The 27,482-nt window shown below is 35.6% G+C and overlaps 1 non-coding gene across 1 annotated transcript; it reads right to left on the bottom strand.

Annotated features, from left to right (window-relative positions):
* Positions 1–7,448: 7,448 nt before the first annotated feature.
* Positions 7,449–7,555, bottom strand: LOC121205639 (small nucleolar RNA R71). Its single transcript, XR_005900715.1, has one exon. It is a non-coding gene; the product is annotated as a small nucleolar RNA R71 (small nucleolar RNA).
* Positions 7,556–27,482: the final 19,927 nt, after the last annotated feature.

Genomic DNA, 27,482 nt, shown 5'->3' with positions numbered 1-27,482 from the left:
TTCTATTATTCTATTATTCTACTCTTTGTTATGATTAGTGTTAGAGAATCTTCTTTCTAGGAATATAGTTTTATTACTTAGAATTTTATTTCTGTTGACTAATGGTTCAATATTTGGTGATATTTAACTTCTATTATTTTGTAGGCCTATAATGACAAACACACGAGGCAAGAAAATTATTGTTCCCGCTTTGAAAAAGTGGAAGGGTCCTCGCGCAACTTCCTCAGGTGCCTCGACTGAAGCACGCCACCCACTACTTCAATTCTCCTCTAGCCAATAGGACGACTTGTTTCAGCTACTACGTGTACGACCATTGGGAGTGGACCAATGTATTGACTGGGCCGCTTTGGAGCAAGTCCAACTTGCTCACCTCGTTCGATTCCATCTTGATACTGTGTCATGGGATCGATTCTTTGCAATCATCGAGTCCACCTATTCAGAGCTGACATTGGAGTTCTTCACTACCTTCTACTTATAGCACGTGATGAACACACATGATGAGGCTAGTACTATCATTTTTAGACTTGGTGGACTTGTCAGGCATATGAGTGTACCCGAGTTTGGAGTTGCTTTGGGCCTCTACACGGAAGAGTTCATGGCTTCAGAGGATTTTTTACAACTTCACCGTCACATACACTATTTGCCATCTTGCTGTTGGACTGACTTTACGGTGAGCACGGTTCCCTATGACGCAAGTCGCTCAAAGGCGACTTCTCTCCCTCTAGCACAACACTATATCCATGCCATCTTGGGTCATACTTTGATTGGGAGGAGAGAGAGCACCGGAGTAGTTAGCACCATCGACGCGTACTTCCTGTGGAGCATGGCGACTGGCCATGTATTTGACTTGGCATATTTTATTGCTCTTGCCTTTCACCACCAGACGGATAGCCATAGGAGGGGCCCCATCTGCCTTGGCCCTTACGTGACTCACCTCGCTAGACATTTCAGCCTCTTCGACACTTCAGAGATGTTATCGACACTCACATTAGTCAGCTATATGTCTCTGCAAGGAATTTCCAACATGATCCACATGCGGATGATAGAGCGACGCCGTGGAGTCGACCCTCCTCAGTACAGACTCATCCACTCTGCTGACCAGGATGAGCCAGAGAACATTACTGACGATGTCCCTCCCCCTCACGAGGGCCCACCCCTACCACCACCACCGAGTCACCGAGCTCCTGCTGCCACTTTGACAGATTTATTCGAGCGCTTCAGTCACTTTGAGCAGTAGTGCTTCGAGCGATTTGACAGCATCGATGCCACTCTCCGACAGATTTGCCACCACCTCCATATCTCTTCTCCAGCGCCACCGGCTCACGACTCTAATGATGAGGACCTTTAAGTCCCTTTTATCATTTTTATTTTTATTTTTATTTTTATTTTTATTTTTATTTTCCTTTATTTATTTTTGAAGACTTATGTTTTATGTTTTAAACTCTGCTTATCTTTATGGTTATTATCAAATTATCCCTTAATTCTCTTCCACAGTGGTGTTTATTTTCTTATTAGTAACTCAGAATCTTGTCTTTCATTAGCCTTACCTACAATTCTCGCTCTCGCTAATCCGAGGATTTCATCCACAATTTCAGGGCAATTTCACTTCTCTCCCTCTCTTCTGATATTATATTTATATTGCTATTATATATCTTTGTACATTGAGGACAATGTACATCTTAAGTGTGGGGAGGTTATTTATGTTATTATCAGAAATCCCTGAATTTTTATCTTGTTCTCAAATAATCTTCTCATATCATTATTAGAGTAAATTTTGATTGATTTATGATTTTTATTAATATGTTTCTAAATTAAATTGTAGGTAACTATGCATTGATTGTTTAAACTTTAAGACATTAGAAAATCAAGTATGATAAGTTGAAATTTTTGAGAATTAAAATTGCTAGGTTGTTTCCCTGAATTGAGGTATTATCTTGAAGTTTTGAATTTACAGGATTGACATCAAATACCCATAATTTTTGTGAGATTTTGAGCCTATTAAGAGCATATATCTTTCTTGCTCACTGATTTCATTGATTATGAGTGTGTCAATATTGAATTGTTATTCTAGAACTTGCATCGATTATACATATCAAAACAACACCTTTGATTTGATATACTTAAATGATAAAGGCACTTAGGTTTTAACCCATTTACCCCATAAAAAGCCTACCCTCATAATTAACCCTTAATGAACCCCTTTGAGCTTAACAAACTTTTTTTTTGAAATTTACCCTAAATTTTAACCCCTATATCCTACTTTTTGATTCGTTGAGAATTTTTCCTAATTTATTGAGTCCCTTTTTGTCGAGATTTGATTTGGTTAATTGCCTAACTACTTTCTTTCATTTGAATCTTATAATTTTCTCTTATACAATTATTTGTTCTTATTCTAAAAAAAAACATACATATTGGTAGTAATTCTTTATTTTTGAGCTTAAGCATTTAATTCCATATTCTGAGATGAAGCTCATGTTTATTCAAGTGATGTTAGTTAATTTTCCAATTAGGAAATTTATCAAGTTAATCTTGATTCTAACCGTTTCTTTTTTAGCCTTTATCCACACCTTAACCCAAAGCCCCGTTACAACCCTTCAAAGACCTTTTGATTTGTCTATCATCTCATTTATAGTGGTGGAGATTTGATTTTCATGCAAGCCTATGGTAATAACTTTTCATATTTGACTAATGAGTGCTTAATCATTGAACCTTAAACACATTGTGTGATTTGAGTGAACCTTTAGTGAGGATGTCGACCATTGTCAATTTGGAATTAAAGATAATTACTTAGATAAAAGGAGATGCCTATAATTTTATGATTAAAATGCTCAACTTCGACTATTTGAAACTTTAATGTTCTTTTAGTTAAATTTTCAATGTATGATTACTTGTGAATTATTTAGAACATTATTGATGAGAATTATAAGTTAAGAATAATTTATTTTGATTATGAGTTGAGGATTTTGCTTGAGGACAAGAAAATGCTTAAGTATGGGGATATTTGATAAACCGTAAATTATACATATTTTTACCCCATGATTGGCATACTTATGAATGATTTTTCCTTGGTTTTCTTGAATTTGATGCTCCTAATCCTTTAATTTCATGTTTTTATACTCAAGAGAGCTTAGGATAGAAAAAAGAGTGAAAAAAGTGCTGCACACGGCCTAGGCACTTCCACACAGGTAGACCACATGCCCGTGTGAGGCACACGGGCAGACCACATGCCCGTGTGAGGCACACGGGCAGACCACATGCCCGTGTGTCATGGCTGTGTCGACTAAAAACCAACTCAAAATTACACATGGTTTGAGCACTTGCACACGGGCATAGCACACGGCCGTGTCCCTGTCGAGCCTAAGTCTAGTTCTACTCAGATAAGGCCACTTTTGAGGGTTTAGAAGCACTCTAAAGCAATAAACACCTTAGAAGAGGATTAAAGGGGACACATAGAGTTGGAGGCAGAAAATATTCGAGAACAGCCATTGGAATTACCTCGGAGCCAGGATCTACATCAAGATTGAATATTTCCATCCAATTTCCTAGAAGTTCTTTGGGTTTCTTTATGTTTTGTTGTTTTCCAAATTTTGAGATGTTTTTTTATTAATATTATGAACTAAACTCCCTAAATACCTAAGGGAGATGAAACTTAAGATGAATCTTATTACTCTTTGATTTATATGATAAATATTTGTTCTTATTCTTAATTGTGAGTTTTAATCCTTGCTTTACTATTCCAGGATATTAATTCAGGTTTTTGATGTGCTTTTTCAGTGGAGCAAAAGTTCCTATTTAAGAGTAGATCACTCATAATTAAGCGGAGTTGCATGCAATCCTAGAGATAAGATGACATAAATCTATCGGATTAGAGTCAAATCTAATAAGGGAATCCATAGATTGAGTTAATGAGACAACAGGGGTTTTAATTAGAAAGAGATTTCGATCAATCAACCTAGAATCAGTTGTTTTTAGTCTCGAAAGGGATATTAACATAAATCAGGGATTTCTACGGAATAAGTCAAGTGAATAAATCGTCTAAGTCAAAGGTAATAAGTGAAGTCTAGGTGGATTCTTTCTTGGGTATTGTCTTCTCAATCGGTTTTTTAAAAGTATTTTCCAACTTTCATCTCTATCGTGATCTTAGTTAATTAGATAATTAGTTTAGTTTACAACATTCTCTCAAATTTTAGGCTAGATAATAAAAAGATAGTAATTACTAGTACTTTTAGTCCTCGTGGATACAATATTTCCGGTCTCACCATAACTATACTACTGTTCGATAGGTGTGCTTGCCTTAAGTCGAATTTTTAGTTAGTTTAACGACCATCACCGAGTTGCAAGCTAAGCCGACTTGGATTGGGCAGATTCGAGATAAGTAGTTAGGGGATCAGTCTTTGAGCTTGAAGTTTCGACAGATAGAGAGTGGTGCTATTGCCGATTTTGGGTTAAACAGTGATGGTGTATTGTGTTTCCAAGGACGGAGCTACGTGCCAAACGATTTTGATTTGAGGTAGTCTATTCTAAGCGAAGCGCATTGTAACACCCCTAACCCATGTCTGTAGCTGGAATAAGGTTACAAGGCATTACCAATAAATACACTTCATTCTCAAACATTTAAGCAATCATAATCAAAGTTCATATAAATCATTCACAATGTCCCTTACATAGGTCTATGAGACCTTAAAACATGCTTAGAAGTGGTTTGGGACTAAACTGATCACATTTACAAACTTTAAGAAGCTTATAAAATTTTCTTTAATTATAGGGTCACACGCACATGTGAAAAGGTCGTGTGCCTTACACGGCCACCATACATGCCCGTGTCATAGACCGTGTGAAAACAGGGTATACATACTGACCTGCACCACACGGTCGGAGACACGTCTGTGTGCCTGGACCGTGGGAAAACAGGAGGGGTTACTGACTTAGGTCACATGGCCAACCCCACGCCCATGTGTTTAGCCTGTGCTCGAGACTGACTTAAATTCGTAGGGCTACCCTAGGGGACACATGGCCATGTAACATTTTCGTGTGTCGTACAAGGCCAAGATACACACCTGTGTCTCTGTCGGTGCGGACAAAAATAGGGCATTTGGAAAGCCAATTTGCCACCCTATAATCATGCATACAAAACAACCTATTTGGTACCATTTCAAGTCATTTATAAGCAACCCAAACCCATTAAAAGATAGACATAACATACCATATAATTCAACCATTTTATAAGCAACCAAAACCCATCAAAACATAGACATAACATACCATATAATTCAACCATTTTAACTAATCAATTCCATATTCGAATTATACCAAATCATTATGCCAAAATCATCACAATTTACATATATTCCCTATTCACTAATTCATCATAATATCATCTATTTCATATCACAAAACTCATGATAAGTCATAATTTATACATATTTTTATCCTACGCTTAGCAAAATTTTGGATGAATTATCATTAGATTTGTGGAATTTGATGCTCCTAATCCTTTAATTTCATGTTTTATACTTAGGTGAGCATAGGAGAGTAAAAAGAGTGAGAAACGGGCCAAAAATGGAGGAAATGGGTCAAAGTGGGAAATCAACACGGCCTAGACTTCCTCACACGGGTAGACCACACACCTGTGTCTATTTAGTAGACTTTAACACGGCCTAAGCCACCCCACACGGGTGTGGCACACGGCCGTGTCCCTGTCAAGCCCAAGTTTAGTTCTACTCGGAAAAGGCCATTTTTTAGGGTTTTGAAGCATTCTAAAGCCTATATAAACACCCTAGAAGGCACCTAGAGAAACATACGGAGTAGGAGGCAAGAAATTACTCGAAGAAAGTTGATTGATCCATCTCAGAAGCTGAATTCTCCTTTAAGACTGAAGATTTCCCTTCAATTTCCTTCAGGGGTTTTTGGGTTTCTTTATGTATTGTTATTATTATTCTTCTGAGATGTTTTATTTTACACATATGAACTAAATTCCCTAAATACCTAAGGGGAATGAAACCTAAGACGGATCTTGTTACTATTTTTGAATTATATGATAAATACTTGATTTGTTCTTAATTATGTGTTCTTAACTCTTGCTTTAATATTCCAGGATACTAATTCAAGTATTTGTGCTTATTCAGAAGAGCAAAAGTCCTTTTCTAATAGTAGATCTAGCATAATTAAGCGGAGTTGATTGCACCCCTAGACATAAGGTGACATAAATCTGCCGGATTAGGGTCAAACATAATAATGAAATCTATAGATCGAGTTAATGCAACACTAGAGGTTTTAATTAGAAAGAGATTTCAACTAATCAACCTAGGGTTAGGCGTTGTTAGTCTCGAGAGAGATAATAATATAAATTAGGGATTTCTACGAATCGAGTCAAGTGAATAAATCATCTAGTTTAGAGTCAAATAACAAGCGAAGTCTAGGTGGATTCTTTCTTGGGTATTGTCTAAATCAATCAGTTTTCCCAAAAGTATTTCCCCAATTTACTTCCTGTGCATTCTTAGTTTAGTTAATTAGTTTAGATAAAGCAAATCCCTTTATTTTTAGGCTAGATAATAAAAAGAAGGTTAATACTAGTACTTTTAGTTCCTATGGGTTCGACATTCCAGTCTTGCTTTAAGCTATACTACTGTTCGATAGGTGTGCTTGCCTTTATCGTGAAAATAGTTAGTTTTCAAGTACGATCAATCATAAATATAAAACTTATCACGCACATCAACTTTTGACGCCATTGCCGGGGAACTAAGATATTAGGAACGCTTAATTTTTATTACTTTAGTCATTTATTTTATTGCAATTTAATTTTTATTTTAATTTTGTTTATATCACTAAATTTTCTTTTATTTAATTCTGGCAGGTTTTTATAGTTTATGACTAGAAGAAACCCGTCAGGACCATTACTTTTTTATAGTGAGATCGAAAGCACAGCTCGCAGAAATCGAAGAGAAATAAGGCGAAGCCTACGATACATAGAGGCAGGGCAAGAGGACGATAGTCAAACTTCAACCAAGGGGATGGCTGAAAATCAGAATAATCAGCTACCTCCTGTGGTTGCCGCAGATCCAATAAATTAGAATCCCGCTCCTCGTACTATGTATGATTATGCTAAACCTACTTTAACAGGAGCTGAATCGAGTATAGTTAGACCTACTATTGCTGCAAATAATTTTGAACTGAAACCTAACACGATTCAAATGATACAACAGTTTGTTCAGTTTGATGGTTTGCAGGACGAGGATGCAAACATTTATTTAACGAATTTTCTAGAGTTCTCCGACACTTTTAAGATTAATGGCGTTTTTGACGATACCATACGCCTTTGGTTGTTTCCATTCTCATTGAGGAACAAAGCTAAACAATGGTTGAACTCGTTACCATGAGGGTCAATCACAACTTGGGAACAAATGACCGAAAAATTTTTACTAAAATATTTTCCGCCAGCTAAAATGGCTAAACTAAGGAATGATATCTCTTTTTTGGTGCAGATGGATCTAGAAACCCTGTATGATGCATGGAAGAGAGACAAGGACCAATTAAGAAGGTGCTCTCACCATGGGTTACCTCTATGGCTGCAGGTTTAGACTTTTTACAACGGTGTGAACCCCTCAACAAGAAAACTCATCTACGCAGCCGCCGGTAGAACTTTAAACAACAAAACACCTGAAGAGGCTTATGAATTTATTGAAGAGATGTCACTGAATAACTATAGTGGCAAGTCATGAAAACAAAGCCAACAAAAGCAGCCGGTGTTTTCAACCTCGACGCGGTTACTATGCTATCTAATCAGGTAGAAAAATTAAATAAAAAGATTGACGGTTTATATAGTTCTACTCAGGTACATCCAGTGATGAGGTGCGATTCAAATGGAGGAGTACACACAGAATATCAATCCTTCAACCCTAGCACTGAGGAGGAACAAGTTCAATATATGGGTAATAATAATTCTAGACCTCAAAATAACCCATACAGTAACACTTATAATGCAGGTTAGAGGAACCATCCCAACTTGTTTTGGGTGGCCAAGGAAATCAAAGGCCACAACATCCCCCAAGTTTGCAACAACCACCTTACCAGCAAGAAAAGAAGCAGAACCTTGGAGAGATGCTAACGAAATTCATCTCGGTGTCAGAAACTCATTTTTAGAATATCGAAACAATACTTCAGAATCAACAAGCATCGATCCAATGGCTCGAAACTCAGATAGACCAACTTGCTAAATTGATTTCTGACCGACCACAAGGTAATTTGCCGAGTAATACTAAAACTAACCCAAGGGAGCAGCTTAATGCGATTACCGTTCGAGATGAGGAAGGGTTAGATGAACTAAAACCAGACTCGAGTTAAGGAATTGTTGTAAGAAAAGGTAAAAGTGAGGTGGACCACAGTGAGCAGAAATCGGTAAGTAAAGAATACAAACCTCGTGTGCCATATCCCAGTGCGACAAGGAAAGACCACACGGATGAACAATTTGGTAAATTTCTTAAATTATTAAAGAAATTACATATTAACTTACAGTTTATTGAAGCTCTTTCGCAGATGTCGAATGCATTTAAATTTTTAAGGGTGCTTTTAGCAAAAAAACGGAAGTTGGATGAAGCGTCGCATGTGGAGCTAAGCACAATTTGCTCTGCCATTCTACAGAATAAGCTGCCCAACAAATTGAAAGATCCAGGGAGCTTTACGATTCCTTGTTCAATTGGTAGCTTAGATGTTAATAATGCATTGGCTTATTTAGGGGCGAGCATTAACTTGATGCCCTATAAAATGTTTAAACAACTAGGTTTTGGTAAGCCCAAACAAACTAGGATGAGCACTCAGTTAGCAGATAAAATCATTAGATTTCCTAGGGGTATCATTGAAGATGTACTTGTCAAAATCGATAAATTTATATTCCCAATTGATTTTGTTGTTCTAGACATGGAAGAGGATAGTGATGTGTCTTTGATTTTAGGACGACCCTTTTTAGCAACTGCTAGAACTATTATTAATGTTTGTACAGGTGAACTCACACTTCGTGTGGGTGATGAAACAATCACTCTTCAAGCTCGTAATTCGAGTAGCACATCAAATATTGAGGATGGTTGTATAAATCATGCTACTAATACTGATCATGTGGTGCAACCTTCTTTGCAGGAAACACGTTCGAAGAGCATACATGAGCCATGTTCAAGTAACAACAAAGGACCCATCTATGAAGAACAAAGGCTACAGATTGAGGAACTAGTTGAATACGGATACAGAAATCGAAAACACACGATAAACCAAACCACGCCATGATGGACTCAATGTTTCATCAAATCAACCTAAGGTAGGAGATAAAGTACTATTAGATGCAGTAGACCCTCATATTACCACTTCTGAACCTAATGGAGCAATCCCTTTTACAGTACTTAACATTTTCCCATACGGTACAGTCGAGGTAACTCATTCCAAAATTGGCACTTTTAAGGTAAATAGTTCTTGTCTAAAACCTTATTTTGATAAGATTGATAGCAGGAATGAGAAGTGTCAACTCTTTGAACCACCATGACTATGCGAAATTGATAAGATTGATAGCAGGAATGAGAAGTGTCAACTCATTGAACCACCATGACTATGCAAAATTGATGTAAGTCGAGCTTAGACTATAAATAAGCGCTTCTCAGGAGTCAACCCGAGCACTAACGGTGTTGATTTCTTTAAATTTTAGTTTTTAACATCTAAATCATTAACTAAGTCCTTGAACACAGGATTTCCAAATCCACACGGCCAGACACACGGGCGTACCTTAGGCCGTGCTTATACCACGGGCAGTGACATGACAGTGCGATACGGCCGTGTGAAAGCAGAGCAAAATTTTTCCCAAAACATAGGATTCGATACGTTGCCACGATCGTGCGACATGGCCATGGGCAATTCTGCCAAATCAACACGGGCGTGCGACACGCCCGTGCCTACCACCGTGGTTGAAACTGTCAAAATAACACAGGTGTGCACATATATGCACGGGCGTGGGAAAAGCGAATGAAGCAGGACACGGCCGTGCAACACGATCGTGTGACACGACCGTGTGCACCAGCACGCCCAAAGAACACGGGCTTGGGCCGAATTCCAGACCCACCCAAATTTGAAAACCACGAAACACACGGGCTGAAATAAGGGCACACGGGACTGCCTCACGATCGTGTGCCCCAATATCTATATAACTCCCCACTATTATCATTATCATCCCCTTTGCCAACACCCTAACCTAGCCGTCGCTCTCTCCGCTGCCGTCGCCACCTAAGCTTTGACCATCACCCTAAAATCTACCCTTTCTCCTCCCTTTTCCTCTATACGCATCAAAATCTTCTCTCTTGTCCTCCATTCTCTACACATTCCTTCTTTTTTCTCTCTTTCTCCACACTACAAACCCCCACCATCGCGCCGTCGCTCCTCCAGCCACCAGTCCTCCAGTATTGATTTTCTCTTCTCTTTCATCTTCTTTTGATGCTTACTATCATGATGATATTAATTTTCTCCTAATACTTACATTTTATTTATTAATTGATTATCTTATCATATCATTCTCATTCTTAGGATCTATTTCATGTATTTTGTACCCTTGTCTTACCATTATTAGCTACTTTCATCTATTTCGTGTTGATTTTAGTCATGCTATTACTATGCCATTTGCCAGAAAATTTCTGTCGTTAATTGATTTATGTTATGAAGTTTGATTGCTTTAGATTGAGTCTTATTAGTGTCATTAGTTTTTGGTTGAATTTGTTAGTTTAATTATATTCATGGTTAATTCCTTTTTGGATTTGTTAGCATATGTTATCTTCTCTGTTCATTAAGACATGATAACCGTTCTTCTTGCAGGTATACCATGTTAAGTCTACGTGGTAAGAAAACTACAGTCCCCATTTTAAAAAAAAGGAAGGGACCCGGAGCCACATCAGCAAGCGCATTTGTCAAAGTGCACCACCCCTTCTTATAGTTTCCCTTGGGACCCCAGGAGGAACTTTTTCAGATACTCCGTGCAAGAGCAATCAGCGGGGCCCAATGTATTGATTGGACCGCTCTAGAGCAGATCCAACTTGCTGATGCAGTCCGGGCTCTCTTAACTACTGACCCATAAGGGATCTTCTTCGAGATCGTCAAGCTGACATATCTCGAGCTCTCATTAGAACTCTGTTCGACCTTCCACTTTCAAACCATTATGACAGAGTTCAATGATCCCGAAACGGTGCTGTTCCATCTCGGTGGTTTAGTTCGCCAGTTAAACGTGCCTGAGTTCAGTGTCGCATTAGGATTATATACAGAGGACTTCATGAATGACGACGACTTTGACAGTCTCCATCGCCACATCCACTATTCTCCTTCAAATTGTTGGAAAGCCCTAGTAAGGTTATATTATATAGTAAGGTTGTAGACAACCAATATAAAGAAATTATATTATATAGTAAGGTTAATTAGGTAAATTAAATAATATGTTAATATATATGTTATAATATACCATGATTAAAATAAGTTTTCATATTATCTTTATCTTAGCTGAAACTTAAACAAGAAAGAAAAAGAAAAAGAAGCTAGGGTTCGGTTACATTCAAGCTTGATTAAGGTATGAGTTTAGCTCGGTTTTTGATAATTTCTATGTTTTTGAGATTGTTACTTCGAGTACTACAAAACCCATGCTAGAATTTTTTATTTCGGTGAATATTTTGAGTTATGTCATTGTTGAGAGCTTGTGATTTTTGTTGTTTGATGATGAAATATGAAAGATATGTTTTAGATTAACATAGTTTGGATCGGAGTTTTTGATGATTTTGAATAATTAGGACTAAATTGCAAAAATAATAATTTGAGGGACTAAAATGTGAAATAAATAAATTATATGGGCTTGTATAGACATGGGTAACATTCGGCCTAACATAAGTACTTTGAGATTTTGCATATTTTGTGTTTTGTGCAATAGGGACTAAATTGTAAAAATTATAAATATAAGGGTAAAATGGTAATTTTCCCATTTATGTGTTTTTGACTAAATTAAATGAAGATATGTTTGAATTAGCTTAACTTGAATATGTTTAGATCAAGAACCAAAGAAATTGGATTTGGATCGGGGAAAAATAAAAGTTATCGACTAGCTGCCCTGTTCCGTTTTACATGGTCCGAGGTAAGCTTATAAGAAAATAGACGTGTTTAATTGTAGTTAAATGTTAATATTATATGCTGGTATGAAATGTGTGAACATATATAAGCTATGGCCGAATATGATTAAGTTTGGCTATTGTATCTCCGAATTGGTTTCGACCGAGTTACGACGTCCGAAAGCCCCGTATGAACCTTAGGAATAGTTAGGATACATATGCCATGACATAGGATTTCGATATATGTGTACGAGTAAGACCATGGCATCGATATGCGATTCCAATATGTGTTTACGAGTAAGACCTTGTCTGGGACAGTGGCATCGATATATAACTACATGTAAGACCACGTCTGGGACGTTGGCATTGTACGACTTGTGTGTTTATCCGAGTGTCCTAGCCAATTTTGAATGGTTCATTGGGCTACGATAAGGTGTGAACATACATGTTGAATAAGCTAAATGACCAGGTATGGAATAGGTTATTGTCACTTGTGATAAGGTAAGTAAGTACTTAATGTTTGATACAAATGACTTATGAGGTAAATATATAATGTGTATAATTATAAAAGTGTGTTCAGTCTTGATAGATATATTGTGATTGTCTTCGAAATGATATGTAATATGTGTATAGATGTAACCATGTGTATTCAACCATTTAGGTAATGTGTACATGATGGTATATTATGATGCTCGAGTTTTTGTTTATGAGTATAATTATATTTGATTATCTAATGATATATTGGCTTTGTAAGTGAAATGTGAATTACTTATATTGGTTATATGAGCATTCGGTCAAGGTGGGTATTTTGTATAAAAACAAAAGTATCATTTATGAAATTGGTAGTTTGAGACTAAGCATATTTATGCTAGTATAATTCGGTTTAGTTTAAAATGAGTTGGTTATATCACTAGATTGTTTATTTGCTTATGGCTTACTAAGCTACAATAGCTTACTGTGTATATATTTGTTTCTATTTTATAGATTTTGGATTCAAGTTACAAGCTCGGGGATCATCAACAAAGTCTATCACACTATCGACCGCTTTTGGTATTTTATAAGTTGCATTTTGGAACTATGGCATGTATAGGCTGGATTTCGTTTGAAATAATGAACTTTGGTTATGTATAAGGCCATACGAAAATGGCTTAATTTCTATGCTAGATTTTGGTTTTGGCATATTTGTGGTTTTAGTCCATTTGGTTATTATGCTATGTGTCATGAATGAATATCTTTTGTGTTATGTGATTGTACATTGAAGTTGGCTAATGATTTTGGATGAGGCATGAAGAAATCGATCATAAGTATGTTTGACTACCTTGGTTGTTTTTTATACTAATATGAATTATATAGGTGAATTTGATTACTATGTTTAGTCTTAATTTGTCATGTCTTTGATTGAAACATATTAATGAGCTTGATTGTTGAAAAAACTGATAATGGAAGTCTTATATACGTATGTAATTTTGAGTAATGAGGTTCGGCTATGATAACATGAACTAGGTATATTAGTCAGTTTTTGATGGAATTATGTAATGTGGTAATTAAAGTGATGGGTGAATGTATGCTAGTTTAATAGATTCGGTTGCTAAGTGGTAGGTATAGCATGGGTTGCATGACCATTTTGGTTGGTTGTTTTAGTATGTATTTAATGCTAAGTATAATCTTTATTTTAGGGTAAGTTGCGCATTGTATATATTTGTACGATGTTATATATATATTTGGCCATATGGTTCATTATGAATGTAATTGAGTTAAAATAGATTATAAATTATTAGATAAAGAGGAAGACATATGCATGATGCAAAATTTGGTGTTCATTTATGAATCAAGTTAAGATATGCGTATATGACATTTCGTCTTGTAATATTAATTAAGTTTTTATGTGTCTTGTATGCGTGTAAGGTGTTCATATTTATGGGTGCTTTTTACCTATGTATATGGCTATATGAATTTACTAATTAAGTGTAAGTTGAGAATGTGTATAATGATATACATAAATTAGTCGATTAAACCAAGAAATGAAGTGAGTTGATTTATAACCTAATATTTGCTTTTAATGGTATTAATATGTAAAACATATGAGATTCATATAGATTACTATTTTAATGCCGCATATATGAAATTGTTGATGCATATTATATTTTATACTGTTACATGTGAACGATATGTCTATTTATATATACATATGATATGAAATGTCCAAATTTAGAAGTTGTATTAGTTTATGAAAATAATTTTGATTAACTTTCGAGACTTGTTTATACGAATAATTATATATTTATATTTAATTGTTTGGGATCATGTTTTATTCTGTAATGCCTTAAGACTCTATTCTGGCGATGGATACTAATTAAGGGTGTTACATATACATGCCATATACCATATATACAAGCTTCAAAAGTACCAACAAGATGATTGATAGTGTGATGACGTTTCCTGACAATCCCCGAATCCAAGATAGCTTCGATGATCTATAAAACATAGACAAATAACACACAGTAAGCTTCATAGCTTAGTAAGTTCATACCAAATTTATTCAACAGTTCATATTATCTAAATCATCAACTAATAGACACTTAGTAGCTCTCATATCATCATTCAATTCTAATTCATAACCATTTATCATGTATATACCATTTCATCAAGCTTCATACACATAGTATCAACTACCACATAGGTATCGTACGTACTTGTACTTTCCTGTATTTATTTATTTCGTTATCACCTCTTGGTTTAAAGCATTGATTTGTTCGGAAATCTTTCAATACTCCAAGAACTCGCACAATTAGTGCATCAGCGATTAGTCGAAGCTATAACAATTTCGCACACTTAGTGCCATCACATTTAAACCAAAGATATATCGATATTGCACATTTAGTGCCTCACATAGCTGAAGCTATTCCAATTTGCACACTAAGTGCTATTTATAGCCAAAGTTGTTTTGAAACGCACACTAAGTGCAAAACATACTTGATTTGTCATCATACACATTTTTAGTCACACATATATATATACATCTTATTTTTATCAAAGCATTAAAAATATAATTGTAACAAAGTTTATCACGTACGAACTTACCTCGTACTCAGAATGGACGAATCGGATCGATTACTCGATAACCTTCGATTTTCCTCGATCTAAATCCGAATTCTTTCTTTCTTGATCTATATGTTTTCAAAATCAGCCCATTTAATCACCAATTCAATCAATTTCATTCCCAAACACATATTTGAACATTTATGTACTTTAGCCCCTAAAGTTCTACATTTAATCAATTTAGTCCCTATTTCACAAAAAAACACAAATTACACAAACTTTAATTACACCCCAGCCTAGCCGAATTTCATAGTTTAATTACACCCCAGCCTAGCCGAATTTCATAGGGACCTTTAGCGACCTTAAACTTTCATTTATTCATACATTTAACCCCACATTTTTATATTTTCACAAATTAATCTCTAATGTGCATTTTTACTCAAAATCACTTTACAAAACACGTATATCAAGCACCAAACTTTCATTATTCATCATCAAACATTCAAAAACTCAAGCATTCATCAATGGCAACTTTCAAAATCATCAACACTTCCAAAAATTTGGGCATGGCTAACTAGTATTCAAAGTAACGATCACAAAAACATAGAAATTATCAAAAACTGATCAAAGATCATACCTTAATCAAGCTTCTAAAGTATCGAAATTAATAAAATTCAAACCCTATCATTATTTCTAATATTCGGTTGAAGAAATGGGAAAAGATGGACACCAATTTGTTTTGTTTTACTTTATTTTATTAACCTTTATTAATCAATTTACTATTTTAACCTTTAATTAAAACATTATAATTCACATAATATAAGACCATTAATGTCTATTAACCTTATTAATCGCATAATAACATTATAAGGACCTCCCATTTAAAAAGCCATGACAAATAGACACATTTATCATATAGAATGCAACTTTTAAATTTTTTGCGATTTAGTTCTTTTTTCTCAAATTGAGCTATTAAACGATAAAATTAGCTCACAAAATTTTCACACATATAAATTCACATGATATAAACATCAAAAAAATATTAAAATAATTTTACAACTTCGGATTTGTGGTCTCAAAACCACTATTCTGATTTAACTAAAACCGGGGTATTACACGCATAGTAGCCCTTATGATATGCATCCCGGCGGTAATAAGATGTATCATGACTTTCGCGAGTTATACTAGTGGCCGATTTTGAAGCGTGAGGTTACTGACTTTGTGGCTCAATGTCTGATGTGCCAGCAAGTGAAGGCTAAGCACCAGTTGCCTTCGGATTTGCTACAGCCAGTCAAGATTCCCTTATGGAAATGAGAACGAGTGACTATGGTGTAACAGCCAAATTTTTCAATGGTGTCAGAAAAAGTTATTCGATATCACTAAATCCGACAAGTAAGTTTAGAAATTTTAACAAATGATAATTATAGGCCTAGCGCGAACTTAAAAGAATTATTTTTAATTTGTGAATTTTGCGATTTTAAAAGAATTAATCAGGTAAACTGGGTTGAAAACTAGGTATCGAGACCTCGGATTCATAAACTGAGCCATAAATATTTTTATAAATACTTATGGAGTGTTATTAAGTTAGTATTAAAGTTTCGTTAGAAAATTTTAACGTTTGGTTAGTCAATTAATTAAAAAGGACTAAATTGAAAATAGTGTGAAATTTATTAAATTGTGATTAAATAATTTAAGTGATTAAAAAGGAGGGATTTAAAAGGCAATTGGACCCAAATTGTATGGGCTGGACGGTTGGGCAAGAAAATCAGCAAAAAAAAACAATGAGAAACAAGGGCAAAATGGGAAATTTTGCAAATTAAACATATAAAACAAGTCAAATTTGAAAAATCTAGAGATATCATCATTTTTCTTCAGCAAAAAATGCCATGGGAGGTCTGAAAGCTGCTGGTTTTTCATACTTTGACATATGTGAGTTCAATTCTTGCCCCTTTCTTTGAGATTTTTATGTTTTTGTGACTTTTACAATTAGGTCCATGTGTTTAATTCATTAGTTTTTGATTTTATGAACAAAATTAAAAGCTATCATTGATAAGTGTTGGCTATTTATGATGAAATAAAATGAATTTTAAGCTTTGATTTTGTTTTTTTTTTTTTGATGATTTTATCAAGTAATTTCAATAGAAATTGATTTTAGGACCTAATTGTGAAAAAGTTGTGAATTAAGGTTTAGTGTTAAAATTCTGATTTTCAAAGGTTGTGTAATAGTTTAGAATGATGGAATAAAATGTTAATTGAGAAAAATTAGCTTAATAGATGGGCTAATTGAGCAGGGACTGAATTGTATGACCTGTGAAATTTAGAGGAAAAATGGTAATAAACATCTTGAACTAAAACAGTTTTGGACAGCAGCCGTAGGTTGACTTTGAAAAATCACCATAAAATGTGAAAATCGAATTATAGGATGAATAATATATGAAATTAAAGCTTATTGAGTCTAGTTTCTCATAGGAGAAATGGTGTAAGCAATTGAACTTTAAATTATGAGATATAATGAATTTTGAGAGACAAGGTTAGAATGAATTCGGGTTCCCCTATTTTGACTTTGGAAAATGACCAAAAATTGGAAAAAAATTAATTAGAGGCTCAAATTTATATTCTTAGAATCCTTAATGAGTATATTTTCAATAGAAATCAACCAGAACATTATCCGAGTTCTGTACTGTGATATAATTAATTTTTAGTGAAGGGAGGTCAGAACTGTCTGATAGTGAAACAGGGGAAATTTAAATGAATAACCTGTACTAATTGGCTAAACCAAAAATTCTGAAAATTTTATGGTGGAATTTTATGTGAGTCTAGTTTTAGAAAAAATTTACAGATCTTAATTTGGAGCTCTGTAGCTTGAATTATAAATAATTGAGTGACTATAACTCGTGTGGACAGCTTGATGTGAGCATTAATAAGTAAATTGTGAAATTGTACTCACAAGAATGTTATATACATTAAGGATGTGGAATGGAGAGGAGGAGGAGGAAAAAAAATGATATATGTTTATAAGAAAACAGTATGAGAATGATACATATCATGACATGTATATATATGACTAGTTTCAATATGATGCTTGTTGGGTATGAAGTTGGATTGAAATGTTTAAGGCAAGTATTTTATTCCGCGCATCTGAAATGTGGTATTTTATAAAGATATGATCTAGCTTTAAATATAAATGCTTGATGATTAAGCTAAAAATATTTGGTAAGATGATAATCATGGTATAAAAGTATAAGTGGTACCATAATAGACAAGGTAAAATAAGTATGAGAGACACATGTATGATGACATACAAATGCTATTTTTGTAGTTTAATTGAGAATGTTTAATCATTAAATGAATACCATGTTATATAATTTTGATTTTGTATAAGTGTGTAAGAGATTAAGATTGACCAAGGCTTGGAAATAGCTTAGATATTGACCACACAGGCAGAGACACGACCATGTGTCTCAGCCGTATATGGAACACGACTTTAGGACATGGGTGTGTGCCCCTAAATTGATGATGATGTCATAAACAAAAAGCTCCACGGATAAGGGACACGGGCGTGTCCCAAGCCACACGGGTGTGTGGAATCCACACGGCCTAATCACACGGGCGTGTGGGTATTGTTCACAAGTAAAATTTTTAAAAAAAATTAAGCGAAAAATTTTATGAGAAATCAGTTGAGCTCTGACTTGATTTTAATGTTCATGTTGGGCTTCGAGGGCCCAAATAAAGGTCGTTATATATATATATGATCTCAGAAAGTGAATAGTAATGTTTCGATTAATCTGTAAATGTTCTGTATGTACTGGTAACACTCTGTAACCCTGTTTCAGCGACGGATACGGGTTAGGGGTGTTACATATGGACTTCGTTAGTGGGTTGCCTTTAACACCTACTAAGAAGGATTCTGTTTGGGTCATCGTGGATCGATTGACCAAGTCTGCGCACTTCATTCGGGTTCAGACGAACTTTTCTCTTTAGAAATTGGTGAGGCTGTATATCTCCGAGATAGTTAGACTACATGGGGTTCCAGTGTTGATTATTTCTGACAGGCATACTTATTTTACATCTTGGTTCTGGAAGAAGTTGCATGAAGCTCTAGGGTCAAAATTAGACTTCAGTACTGCGTTCCATCCTCAAACCGATAGTCAATCTGAGAGGGATGATTCAGATACTAGAGGATATGCTTCGGAGCTACGTGATATATTTTTGAGGTAGTTGGGAGGATTATCTACCGCTAGCTGAGTTTTCCTACAATAACAATTTTCAAGCTAGTATTCAGATGGAAACTTACGAGGCTCTGTATAGTCGTAAGTGTCGTACTCCCTTGTGTTGGACGGAGTTGGGTGAACGGCGAGTTTTGGGTCTTGAGTTGGTTTTAGAGACCGAGGATAAGGTTAGGTTGATTCGAGATTGTCTGAAAGTGGCTTTTGATAGATAGAAATCCTACATGAGATTGAATATTCTGTGGAGGACTTTGTTTTCCTTAAGGTCTCTCTACGTGAGATTGAAGAAGGTTCTGAGGTTTGGTCGTAAGGGCAAGCTAAGCCCTAAGTTTATTGGACCGTACCAAATTCTGAAACGTGTGGGACCAGTTGCTTATCAGTTGGAGCTACCTCCTAAACTTGACCGTATCCATGATGTGTTTCACTTCTTAATGTTAAGGTAGTACCATTCTGACCCATCCCATGTTGTGTCAGTTGAGGATATCAAGGTTAGGCCAGACTTGACCTTTGAGGAGGAGCCAGTTCAGATTCTGGAGTGAGATGTTAAGGTTCTAAGGAGGAAGTCCATACCATTAGTAAAGGTTTTGTGGCAGAATTATAACACTGAGGAGGCTACATGGGAAACTGAGGACTCGATATGTCAACAGTATCCTCATCTATTCTAATCAGGTAAATTTCGAGGTTGAAATTTCTTTTAGGGGGTAGAGTTGTAACGCCCTAAATTTTATAATCTGGTTTCAATAAATTCTTGACATAAATGTGTATCTGCTTCAGTGGTTAAGTGTTCTGGGTGTGTGTGTGAGGTCCTAAGTTCAAGCTTTACCTTTGGTAAATTTTGGTATTTTTCTGACTTAAGCCTTACCCTTGTTCAGCAGGCTTATATTCAATTACTTGTAATTTCGTATAAGAATGGGCCTGCTGGTCTGGTGGTTAGGTGGAGTGTAGGTTCACTAAAGGTCTTGTGTTCAAATCCTTGCACAAACGGGATTGATAACATTTTTGCTCTGTTGGCTTATTGAGTTTCAGTTGTATTCGAATTCTTAGTAGTGGTTTGTTTGATGGAGAGAATATTAGAGGGGTTAAAATATGAGGGTTATCGGGATTATTTTCTTCTCTTTTCGAAATTTTGACTCTTTCTCTTTTTGGCAAAAATTAGACGTTTCATCTCTCTCTCCATACGTTTTCTTTTCTCCTTTCCCTCCATCGATTTTTATCTTTAGTGTTGTAGTCCTTTCGTCTCGTTATTTTGGTATTTACACTATTCTGGTAAGTGGGATCATTTGTTTGTTTAGTTTTTGATTTCTGAAGATTGAAGTTCTGTCATTTGTTATGTAGGGGACAGTAGTGAATAGTAGTTGCACTTCAACGATCTGCTTTGTGCGATTAAACGGGTGTGATTGCGATAAATGAGTGTGTTTGGCTCGATTTGGGTTTGAGAAATTTGGGATTTAATTGCTAAATCAGTGTTGGTTAATCTGGTTTATAGGTTTTGGAAGGCTTGGGAGTGGTTTCACATCGAATCAATATCAGGTGTGTTTCACATCGAATCAATATCAGGTGTGTACCCAAATCGCAGAAAAATGAGGTTTGGTAAAAGCCAAAAATCGAATTTGTCAACACCACAAGGGCGTGTGGTCACCCGTGTGGTAGGTCGTGTGATCGACAAAGGCTAGGCCGTGCGCAGGGCATGGCCGTATGATGCCAGAGTGTGGTCGTGTGGGCCATATGGGCTAAACCAAACTGGACGTGTAGGCATACACGGGTGAGTCACGCAGGCGTGTGAACTTTAGGCCAAGCCCTGTGATCTACACGGGCAAGGCCAATCCAGGCGTGTGGGCCCACACGGGCAACGCACACAGGCATGTGGGGCCCATTGTACTAAAATTTCTGTAAGGTCTCACGGGTCATCTTAATCGACTATGGGCCTACCGTAGGGTCAGTAAACACTATCCAACCCTAAAATTAAGTGATATGTTAGATTGAGATATAACTATGAGCATGCCTAAGATTTTATATTTGTGTCTGTTTAAATAAGCATGTTAAACATGATTTGTCTGTTAATTCTGTATGTATGATCCGATATTGTGATTGGGGTGGGATGATAGATATTGGAGGAAGTGTTCTGAAAGGCAGATTATGCCTATTGTCTAGCAGCTAAGCCGCAATATCTGATATGTGCCGCATTTAGTACATTATGGTGTGTAGGGCTAGGTGGGTGTTTTAAACCCCACATGGTGTGTAGGAATGATCGGAGATGGTGTGTAGAGGTTGGGGGTAGGATCTTGAATTTTGTTTCTGACTGTATATCTGTATCTGTATCTAAAATGGGCTAAGGCCCAAATCTGCATCTGAATTTGTAATGGGCTTAGGCCTAAGACTGTATCTAACTGATATCTGTTATTTGTATGTGTGCCTGCTTGATTTTGTGGGGTTACATACTGAGTTTACGTAAACTCACCCTTTCTTCTATCTGCTTTGTACAGGTAATCCACAGAGTTAGACAGGTCGGTGCAGCGGTGGACTCAATGGTGACCACTCTTTAGAAACTGCTTTACTTTTGTTTTATGGTTTTATTTTTAACTATTTGGGTATTTCTTTTTTAATTGGGACTTTATGGACTATTTTACTTTAAATTGGGTTAGACCACGATTTTATGATTTAATAACTGCAAAACCTGTTTTAACTCAGATTTTATCAAAAGCATGGATTTTCTTAAACCTTGGACGGTTTTCTAAACACAACTTTTAAAGCTTCCGTTACAAAATACATTTTTTTGCTAGATGATTAAATGAAAGAAAGTTCTGAAATTAATAATGGTGACAAAGGATACATGAACTGGAAAGGATTCTAATTTAATGACAATGGCTTTTCAACTCATTTCATGTGACACTTCCGAATTTGGCCATAACGTCTAGGCCGGGTTTGGGGCGTTACAGTACGTATTTGATGCATAATTTCATTATCATGCTCATGAATCTATTTAATCCTATACACATCATAAACCCCACAAGTTAGTAAGCTCAACAAGGTAACATATAATCTTATCATGTCATAAAACACATAATAGTAACATATCAAATACATTTTTCATTCATCACATTACCAGTTTGCATAACTCATCCAAATCAAAGCATTATACCAACATCTTCCATTAGAACTTTCATGATCACATTGCATTTCATATAATTACTCACTCTTTTACATCTTTATTACACGTTGAACCAGATGAAACAACATCGAATACATGGGAATCATGCTTACACGAAGTGTGCTTGTATCTGTAACCGTAACCATATCTATAATGCTCACACGGCTATGAAGTGGTGTGCTTGTATCTGTAACCGTAACCATATATGTAATGCTCACACGGCTGTGAAGTGGGCTTGCTCACACGAGCTGTAAGTCGGGATGTTGAGCTATACGATGCTGCTCATACGAGATGTGGAGAATCCGTAACAAATGTAGGACCTTAGGCATCGGTAGGACATCCAAGACTAGCTTCTGAAACCATATAACCTCTAATGACATGTCATTTTTATCCTAGGTATTCAAAAGGTTCAAACAGGACACATTTCATAACTTTATCTTTGAAATTCATTTCCATTATAACATTTCACACTTGTATTCATGCAACTCATATTTTTCATCAATTTCGTCTATTTGCTCACTAAGACAATTTCATCCAATTTAGTTAATAACACTATAAACATATATGTTATACCTGACATAATCATTTGCTAACAACTACACAAATCAACTAGATATATATAGTTGTTATACGAACTTACCTCGACTAAAACAGTAACACCCCTAACACATCACCATCGTCGAATTAGGGTTTCAGAGTATTACGATATAAATTGGGACATTTAACTTACAATAAAAATAATCATGCAGTTTAATTAATAAAATTCAATGACACAATTTAATTGAAAACATTTAGGGGTTATTTTGAAACAAATCAGAAAAAGTTAGAAAATAAGGGTTACACTGCTATATGGCTAGGCTATGTGATGTAGCCCAGACCGGGTAGACATTTGAAGTGTGGACACATGATCATGTCCCAACTCGTGTGTCTGTCTATATGGGTATTCGAAACAGGTTTACATGGTTGTGCCATAGATTGTGTGCTAAACCGTGTGCATATTCGAAATATGGACGTACGCCAGACCATGTTACATACTGACTTGAAACACATGATTGTGTAAAGTGATCATGTGTGGTACATGGCTGTGTGACAACCCGTGTCCCAGGTCGTATATAGTATAACTTGCCCTTAAATACAAGCCAAATCAAACCTAAATTCTTCACACCAAAACACACCATACCTTGCCTATTTCACATGGTTAAAAACATATTCAAAACACCAAAATCATGTCAAATAAATCATCCATCCTAGGTCTAACCAATATGTCATCAAAGACACTAAAATTCACATGTCAAACTTAATTTCATTCATCATTTCAAATTCATTCCCTAAGCTTATACCATATAAACCAAGTAATTTTATCCATAACATACCGTTCCACTATGAAATACCTACTTAAAGAAAAGGCATATATAAGTTCAATATCATCTATTTACATAGCCATTTACAACACAAAGCACCTAGACATTCAACCACATAAAACTCAACCCAAGTTCAAAACAAACAAGGAACCAAGATAATACACTTAGCCTTATACATGCCAAAACACACACATATCATTCAATATAAATGCCTATCTAATGTACCCTTATTGATACCACAATAAACATCCAAAACAATTCAAACTCAATGCTAAAAGACTAACCTTAAACATACATCTTACATACCTTTTGACCATTTCTTTCACATCCCAATTCTACCATAAGTCACATACTTCAAAAGACATTCACAATTGACCAAATTACATATTTGCATATACATTAACAAGCCAAAGTCAAAACATATGAACAAGAACTCTCAAATCACATCACATTGGCCAAATAACATAAAACACCTATTATATGCCATTCATAACCATCAACATAATAACGAAGGTCTAACAAAATGATGGACGAATAGTGTGAATTTACTTTGACAAAAATTCCAACTAGTCGAGCTTTCCGATGATCTGCAAGACAAAGAAAACAACATAAGCAACCAATGCTTAGTAAGCTAGTATAAAGGAAACTTTAACTTACCGAACATTTTAAGTTAAAAAACCAAGCATAATTTCATTACGTCATTAGCCAACTTTCTTTTCCTATACACACCACTTCACAAGGTTAGTTAGTATAACATTGAATATATAAATCCAATCAAAGAAGGACATAAAACATATCTAACATTTCACTTTCATAATTCGTCACTCATACATATACACTAAACTATCTTTTCCTTTCAATTACACATTTCATCATAATCCGTATCATTACTCAAAATCATAGTTAATTTCATGTAATCGCATACCCTTTAAAGCTTTATTTACTCATTGAACCAAATAGAATATCATCGGATACTCGGGAAATGCTCACACAAAGTGTGCTTGTACATGTAACTATAATCGTCTCTATAATGCTCACACAAGCTATGGTTCGGGATGTTAGCTACATGATGATGCTCACACGAGCTGTGGAGAATCCTCAACAAATGTGGGACCTTAGACATCGGTAGGACATCCCTAATGACATTTCATTTGTATCCTAAGAATTCTCAAGGTTGAAACGAGACATTTTTATATATCAGCCCCTTAACTTCTTCCCATTATATCATTTCAATTATATATATCCACACAACTCACATTTTTCACAAATATCCATCAATTGAATAAACTTTACAAATTAATCTAAATCACTAATTAACATGTATATATTCAATAATAATTAAACAAAGTATATCATTAACTATTCATTCATTCAAATTAGAAATTAACTATTTTATCATTATACAAACTTACCTCGACTACAACGATTGTAAAAACTAAATTGAGAACTAATCCAAGACTTTAGATTTTCTACAATTCAAGTCCAATTGTTACATATCTTGATCTAAACAATAATTTAATTCAATTAAACAATTTAAATAACTTTAAAATAACTAAGTCAAGCCTATAATCCATTTTAAGGTGAATTTATAAAATTACCCCTAACATTTTAACTTTTATGCAATTTAGTCCCTAATCTCGAAACTTGCAAATTCACCATTTTTAACCAAAAACCATGCTAGCCATTTTTTAATAGATTCACAAACAGCCCATATTTTCTTCTATTTCACATAATTATCATTAAATTTTACTATTTTTTAAATAGGTCATTAAACACTAATTAATCAAAAATCATTTAAAAAATAAGTTTATTCAACAACCAAGCTTACTATTATATCAACCAAATTCAAAATACAATCAAAATCATTCATGCTAAGTCCCTAAATCTTTATCAATTTTACAAATTGACCTCTGAATTAGTTAAACTAAGCTTGTAACGCTCCAATTTTCGGGAATTCTGTAAAAGTTGTAAAATTTAAAATTTTGTGTTCTGTTTCTTATGTGTAGGATTAATCATGTTGGTGGGCCTCTAGAAGGCCCAAGCTTAGGATAAAACCTGGTAGTTTTAATTAAATTTAATTCTATAAGAGAAAGGGGTTCTGATAAATTGGGCTTTTAGAAATTATTTGTGAAAAATGGGTCACAAGGAAGCAAGTGGTAAAGTGGCATGTGACGCCACTGGGAAGAATGTAGTGGCATATGGAAGCTTGGGGAGGACCCAGGTTCAAGTCACAATGACAGCAAATTAAGTGATTAATTTTTATGTACAAGAAAGGGAAGTAGTGGAACTGAAATAAAAGTCTGTCAGGAAGAGTTTAAGAGGGTAAGGGGATTGAATAAGGATAGAGATAAGGGAGGAAATCTAGGAGCTGATTGGGGTGAGCTGTGTTGGCTGAATTTTGGACTCTTGAGGAGCAAGAGGTGGCTGGCCAAGGGTTTCTTTAGGGGGTAAATTCAGCTAGGTTAAAGTGCCAGTATAAATTCGGCAATAGGGAGGGAGTTGTGCCGTTTGCTGCCTTTCTCACCTTCTCCCTTTAGCCATTTTTGGTTTCTTCTTATTCTCTTTCTCCATAGTCGAACCTTTCAAACCTTTTGTCCATCTCCACCCTACTCTACATCACTTTCCTCCATTAATTTTCTTAGACCAAAGCCGAACCTCAAATCTTAAAATCCCGAAAGCTATATTCTTGTGCCATTTTTCCAAAGCCATATTCCTCAATATGTTTTCCTTTTTGACCAACATCCCTCTGCTCTAAACCCCAAGCATCTGTCGACAACATTACCCAGGGTTATAGCCTCAAATCATTATTTTCTATATCACCTAGAAAAGTCGAAACTACTATAGAGTTAGGGACTTGTAGCCGAAACTTCCAAGCTTCTAGATTCAAGTTTTACCGTCGTTAAAAGGTTGAATCTGCATCAGATCTACGTGGAAAGCAGGAAGGAATAAGTGTGTCTTCTCAAGGGTTGGATCGAAGGCTTGGATCTTTAGAGCGATCAGACTTGGATCTAGCCATCGGATTTCGACAAGAAGGCAGTTCGTGCGTGGATCTTGTCAGCAAGTCGTCACAAATCAGGTGTGAAACTGACACCCTTTCATAGGCTAGATCGGCAAAAGCCGAAAAGCTGAAATACCGAAAAACTGGTATTTTGGGCGCTTGCGAGTGTGCGAATGCTCGTAAGACGTATGAGTAATTATTACTGGTAATCAAAAGTGATAAAATTGCAGTACGCGTGATTTCGTGCATTTTGATATTTTGGGCTTAATGGGCCAAAACTGGGTTAATGGGCTAATGGGCCCAATTCGGTAAGAACGCTCGGTAAGTGTTTCTGGCTAAATGTAATGGCTACGATATGCATGAAAACCTTAGAAATAGTTAGATTTACTAGAATACCCCTATTTATGCAAAATTACCATTATACCCCTATGTATGCAAAATGACCTCTATACCCCTAGAGTTAATTTTGTCTGAAAAGCATGATGAATTAAATCTGTATGATGTATGCCATGAATGTATATCTGTTGCATGGGGACATGGGTTATATTATGGAGGAAGCGTGCTGGTGGCTATGCCACAAATTATCTGTTCTGATGGCCC

Source organism: Gossypium hirsutum, chromosome A08 (genome assembly GCF_007990345.1).
Source record: "Gossypium hirsutum isolate 1008001.06 chromosome A08, Gossypium_hirsutum_v2.1, whole genome shotgun sequence".
Taxonomy (NCBI): Eukaryota; Viridiplantae; Streptophyta; class Magnoliopsida; order Malvales; family Malvaceae; genus Gossypium; species Gossypium hirsutum.
This window is presented reverse-complemented; position numbering and strand designations above follow the sequence as displayed.